The following is a 5,956-nucleotide window of genomic DNA, read 5'->3' as shown; positions in this document are numbered from 1 at the left end:
CCTGTCCCTGTGATCCAACACCTATTACACACTTTCGAACCTGGCACCATTTTTCCAAATTGGATATGTCCCAGGCATACCAACAGTTCCCTGTTGATAATCAGACAGCTGAGCTGCAAACCATAGTCACCCATAGGGGAGCATTCAAATGCAAACACCTCCAATTTGGTGTTAGTGTAGCCCCAGGTATTTTTCAGTCCCTCATGGAAAGGATCCTCCAAGGGCTTCCAGGGGTAGTCCCTTACTTTGATGACATTTTGGTTTCAGCAGCTAATAAGCCTCAGCTCATGCAAAGGGTTAGGGCAGTCCTAGACAGGTTCAGGCAGCATGGCCTCAAACTCAAAAGGGAGAAGTGCACCATCGCCACTAAGCAAGTGGACTTTCTAGGGTACAGGATTGATGCCTCTGGTATTCACCCAATTGAATCCAAAGTCAGGGCTATCCACGAGGCACCCACACCAACCAACAAGACGGAACTCCAAGCCTTTCTGGGGCTGCTGAACTTTTACGCTTCATTTCTTCCTCATAAGGCATCCATTGCAGAGCCCTTACACAGACTGTTAGACAAAGAATCCCCCTGGCATTGGGGACCCAGGGAAGCCCACGCTTTCAAATCAGTCAAATCCTTACTAACATCTGATGCAGTTTTAATCCAATTTAATCAACAACTCCCCCTAGTCCTGGCTGCTGATGCATCCCCTTTTGGTATTGGGGCAGTTCTGAGCCACAGGCTCCCAAATGGTTCTGAGGCACCAATTGCCTTTTTCTCTAGGACTTTCTCTGCTGCAGAAAGAAACTACAGCCAAATTGATAAGGAGGCCTTGGCTGCAGTAGCTGTAGTAAAAAAGTTTCATGAATTTCTATTTGGGCACCACTTTGAACTCATAACTGACCATAAACCTCTTCTAGGACTTTTGTCAGGGGACAAGCAAACCCCACAGGTACTATCACCTAGGATGACCAGGTGGATTCTGTTCCTGGCCACATATTCATTTAAAGTAGTGCATCGCCCTGGAAAAAACTTGAGTCACGCAGATGCCCTTAGTCACTGCCCCCTGCCAGTTCCAGTCGAAGACCCAGCACCCATTCATGCCATTTTTGAAGTAAATGAACTTAAATTGCCTGTTACAGCTGAAGACATTGCAACGCACTCAAAAAAAGACAGGGTAATTGCCCAGGTTCTGGACTGGGTGGGAAGGGGGTGGCCTGAAACACAATACACTTCTGATTTCACTCCTTTCAAAATTCGCAAGCAAGAATTGTCAAGCCTATAGGGTTGTCTGTTGTGGGGGACAAGGGTGGTCATCCCAGCCACTCTCCATGTACCCATCCTAAAGGTCCTTCACGAAGGCCACCCGGGCATCGTAAGGATGAAGGCCCTGGCCCGCAGCTACGTTTGGTGGCCAGGCATGGATGCCCAAATCTCCAGCTGGGTAAGCTCGTGCCAACCATGCCAAACTACCAGGCCTGCCCCACCAGCAGCCACTCCTACCAGGTGGGAAAGTGCTGGGGGACTTTGGTCTCGCCTGCACATCGACCTGGCTGGACCAGTACATGGAAGGACCTTCTTGGTTTTAGTAGACTCGTGTTCCAAATGGATAGACTTGGCCCTACTTCCTTCAACAACCACTCAAGCAATTGTTAAGGCTCTGACCCGTTTGCTTGTTACCCATGGCCTCCCTGACACACTGGTGTCTGACAATGGCCCGCAGTTCACATCTTGTGAGTTTAGTATGTTTGCTGCCAACTTAGGTATCAGACACATTCTCACAGCCCCTTTTCACCCAGCTAGCAATGGGATGGCTGAAAGGGCAGTCAGGTCAGTAAAAGAGGCACTTGCTAGGTTTGGCCAGGAAAACTGGCACTCCAAACTGTCACGTTATCTTCTAAGCCAGCATACAACCCCTTGCACCTCTACAAATAAATCTCCTGCTGAACTATTAATGGGGAGGCGTCTTAGGACCACCTTGGACAGGCTACATCCCCATTACTGCCCAGACACCCCCTTGGGATCTGACAGCTTGGTCAGGGACTTTGCCCTGCATGACCTGGTATATGCCAGGAATTATGCAGGGGACCCGCTGTGGGTACCTGGACAGGTTGTGTCAGTTGCAGGGCCAAGATCCTACAGAGTCCTCCTAGAAGACGGACGCTTGTGGCGCAGGCACGTGGACCAGCTGAGGAGAAGGTGGAGAGGCACAACCGATGGCTCCCGCATCCAGCCAAGCGACCCGATCTACCCAGCAAGCACCAATGATCCAGCCTACCCGACAACTGCCAAGGGGCTGGTTTACTCAGCCCAACCAGCCAGCACTGAAGGCTCCCTGCCGGGACCGATCTACCCAGCCGAGAGTTCCCTGCAGGGCCCGATCTACCCCGCCGATGCCGAGAGCTCCCTGCAGGGCCCGATCTACTCGGATGATGCCGAAAGCTCACCGCCGGGCCCGATCTACCCGAGAGACACCGAGAACTCTCTACCGGGCCCAGTCTACCGACGAAGGACTTTAGACTTACAACCGAGCGAGCCGGTCTACCGCCCCGGCCGAACAACATGCCAGAAACGAACCGAATGGTGAGGCCTACCTGATCCACCGCAGGGCCTCGCAGACCAAACCCGCTCTCCTGCAGTCTCTGAGATGCTCCCAGGGGCCGAGGACTTCGCTCCAGCCAGAGACTTTCCTGAACTCCGACGGTCCTGCCGCCATCATAGACGACCAGCCTATTTGCGGGACTACGCATGCTCCTGGCCGGGGGAAAGGAGTGTTGTGTCTATAGAACTGGCTGGAGTTCCCAACCAGGTCCGCAGTTCAAGCGGGAGCACCGACCGCTCCCATTGGCTGATGCCGTTTGACAGCCAACTATAAAAGGAGCTGTCAAACGGCATCATCTGTTGCCGCCAGCTGATCTGCCGAGTTAGCCTGGCAGACGCGGCAACCCCTTATTCACCCGAATAAAGCACCTTTTAAATGAACGCTCCGGCTCAGCCTTGTATCTCCGCTGCTCCACAACAGTTTTATTTATTTATTTATTATTTTGTCAATTGCTTACAAGATAATAGGTATAAGTAAAAACATAGTTATGAATACATGGATACATATAAATAAAACAACAACAACAATAGGACAGGGACAGTAGGCACATTGGTGCGCTTATGCATGCCCCCTAGAGGCCTCTTAGGAAAGGGGTGAGGTCAATAGTAGACAGTCTAAGGTTAAAGTTTTTGGGGTTTGGGGAAGAAACCACAGAGTCAGGTAAAGTATTCCAAACATTGACCACTCTGTTGCAGAAGTCATATTTCCTGCAATCAAGTTTGGTGCGATTAACCTTGAGTTTGTATCTATTGTTTGCTCTTGTGTTGTTATGGTTGAAGCTGAAGTATTCATTGACAGGTAAGACATTGCAATGTATGATTTTATATACTATACTTAGATCAGACTGAAGGCGGCGCAGTTCTAGGTTTTCTAGATCTAGAATTTCAAGTCTGGTGGCATAAGGTATTCTGCAATGAGTAGAGGAGTGGAGAACTCTTCTTGTGAACTATTTCTGGACTTTCTCAACTGTGTTAATATCAGATACGTAATGTGGGTTCCAGACTGATGAGCTGTATTCGAGTATTGGTCTAGCAAATGTTTTGTATGCTCTAGTTATTAGTGTAATATTGCCAGAGAAAAAGCTACATAAGATTAGGTTAACAACTCTTAACGCCTCTTTGGCTATGTAGTTACAGTGGGCTCTAGCACTCAGATCATTAGAGATGAGTACTCCAAGATCCTTGACAGAGTTTGGATCATCAACAAGGTCTTGACTATTCAGCCTGTATTTTATTTTCTGATTTTTTTTTGCCAATATGTAGGGCAGAGCATTTATTTGTTGAGATTTGAAGTTGCCATTTGTTTGAACATTCTGATACATAGTCAAGGTCTTTTTGAAGGGTAGCAGTATTGTCTGTGGTGTTGAATAGCTTTACATCATCAGCGAAAAGAACGCAGTTGCTCTTAATATGATCACAGAGGTCATTTATGTAGAGTATGAAGAGAGTTGGTCCTAGAACATTTGTGGTGTCTTGCAATTGGCTATCTGTTTTTAAATGTTGACAGTCCATTAGTCTTTTCTTCAAGTTTATTATGATGCTTTCCAAAAGTCTTTCCCGAGAAAGTCCAACAAATCAATGATTTTGCACAATTTTATATTTTTGAAGGTTTCTGAAGTAATCCATCAACCTTTTTTCATAGGGACCCTTTCTCTGTCTGAGCATTTCAAATGCTTTAATTGATCTCAGTACCATTTTTTTGGCCTTTATGATGTCGGTATTTCTTCCTTGCAGTGCATTTGACAGAAGAGATATTTCATTGAGAATATCGATCATTAATGCAAATCATTTTAAAAATATATGTTTTCAAGAAAGGCAGCTATATCGGAGTATTTTTCATTTGCATGAAAGTACTGATGTAGCACTGGTTAAGTACGCCATACAGCTAGGGTTGACCTTAAACCACAGGCAGCCCATCTTGGTCCCAAAACTCTTTACTTTACAATTTCAACTCCAAGTTGTTCAGATATTTCAAACAGTTCATTTTGGCTCTTACAGGATTTATGGAAAATACTATGTATCTTGTCAAGAAATATTTTGAAATGATTCAGTTGCTTGATGGAATCATCTAAAATAAATTGGAGGCAATGGTTTAAGCAGGGCCATATTATGTGTTAGGAAAATCTTTTGCTATTCTAGTGCTCACTCCAGATTTTCTTTCAAGCATAACACCAGCACCATCAGAGCAAAATGCTATTATTATTTTTTTGCAGATAGTCTGTAGTAAATCCAACATTATGTAAACTTTCTAAAACTGAAGAACATATTGTCTCTGCATCTTGTTTTTCCAATTCAACAAGCTCAACAAAAATTGTTGGTGAGTTATCTGAATCCTCAATTTTTATGAAAACTATAACAAATGATTTACATGATAGCGTTGAGGCTTTGTCAATAATTAAACATATTTTCAGGTTCTGTTCAATAATGCTAGTAAACATTTTGGTTTTAATTTCTTTTGCAATGAAATCAACTATTTTCATTGCAGTTGACCATCAATGCAATCCTACTCCAACTCCATTACAGTTTGCAATTCTATCTGTCCTTCTATGCCTGAAAATGGTTTACACTTTTATGCAGACTATAAACTGGCAAAAATACTCTACAAGTAGTAGATAAATATTTGTCAGACATCTTATCTACTGATTTCATTATAACATCCTGCTCCCCTTGTTTTAAGTTAACACTGCAAATGGCATGAGCTTTGGATGTAAAATGTTCTTTTATTTTTTTCCTCAGAGAAGCTTGCTGAACTTCTTTAGTAGTCCCTGCTGCCTCAATCTTGAAATGTTTCCACTCCTTGAACACATGAATACCTTTCTCTACTGCAAAGTCATATTTTGCGCAATATTTGCAACCTAATTTTTTTCTTTGAAACTTCCAGTCCCTCATATTTCTCTTGAAAACTTCTATATTGCTGCAATGTCCAGCAGTCTCAGATCAGGAAGACTTTCAGAGATTGACTTGCTGCTTTCTCCATGTTCAAGTGCTGGCAGTGGTGCTTGTGACCCTGATGGTTGTGGATCTGTTATATCTGATTCTGATTGTTCCATTCTTGGTTTCTTGGCAAAGAAAGTGGTCAAACTCTGTTGTCTTTTCATCCTTGCCTATCAGCTACTACTGCAAAAGACATAAAACAATATTGTGCTTTGATTGTGGCTGTAAGCTGTGCACTAAGGTAACAGAAGGGATCTCTTTTTTCACCCAACAATGTACAGTCTTATCAGGATGGGGTCCAACAAACAAGAAAGATACAGTTTTTCATTGTTGGAAGTTAAAACCCACCCCACTCCTAGGAAAATGAAATATTTTAGGATATACTAAAAAGGCAGAATATTTCTCCTAAAAAGAAAAGTAGAAACTCAGAGA

At 44.2% G+C, this 5,956-nt stretch overlaps 1 pseudogene; it reads right to left on the bottom strand.

Moving 5' to 3' along the window:
- Window positions 1–5,082: 5,082 nt before the first annotated feature.
- On the bottom strand, window positions 5,083–5,688 carry LOC148124082 (E3 SUMO-protein ligase KIAA1586-like; annotated as a pseudogene).
- Window positions 5,689–5,956: the final 268 nt, after the last annotated feature.

The sequence above is a fragment of the Pseudonaja textilis genome, chromosome Z (assembly GCF_049901715.1).
Source record: "Pseudonaja textilis isolate UNSWEBS1 chromosome Z, rPseTex1.2, whole genome shotgun sequence".
NCBI lineage: Eukaryota > Metazoa > Chordata > Lepidosauria > Squamata > Elapidae > Pseudonaja > Pseudonaja textilis.
Note: the sequence above shows the minus strand (reverse complement) of the source record. Positions and strands in the feature narration are given on the sequence as shown.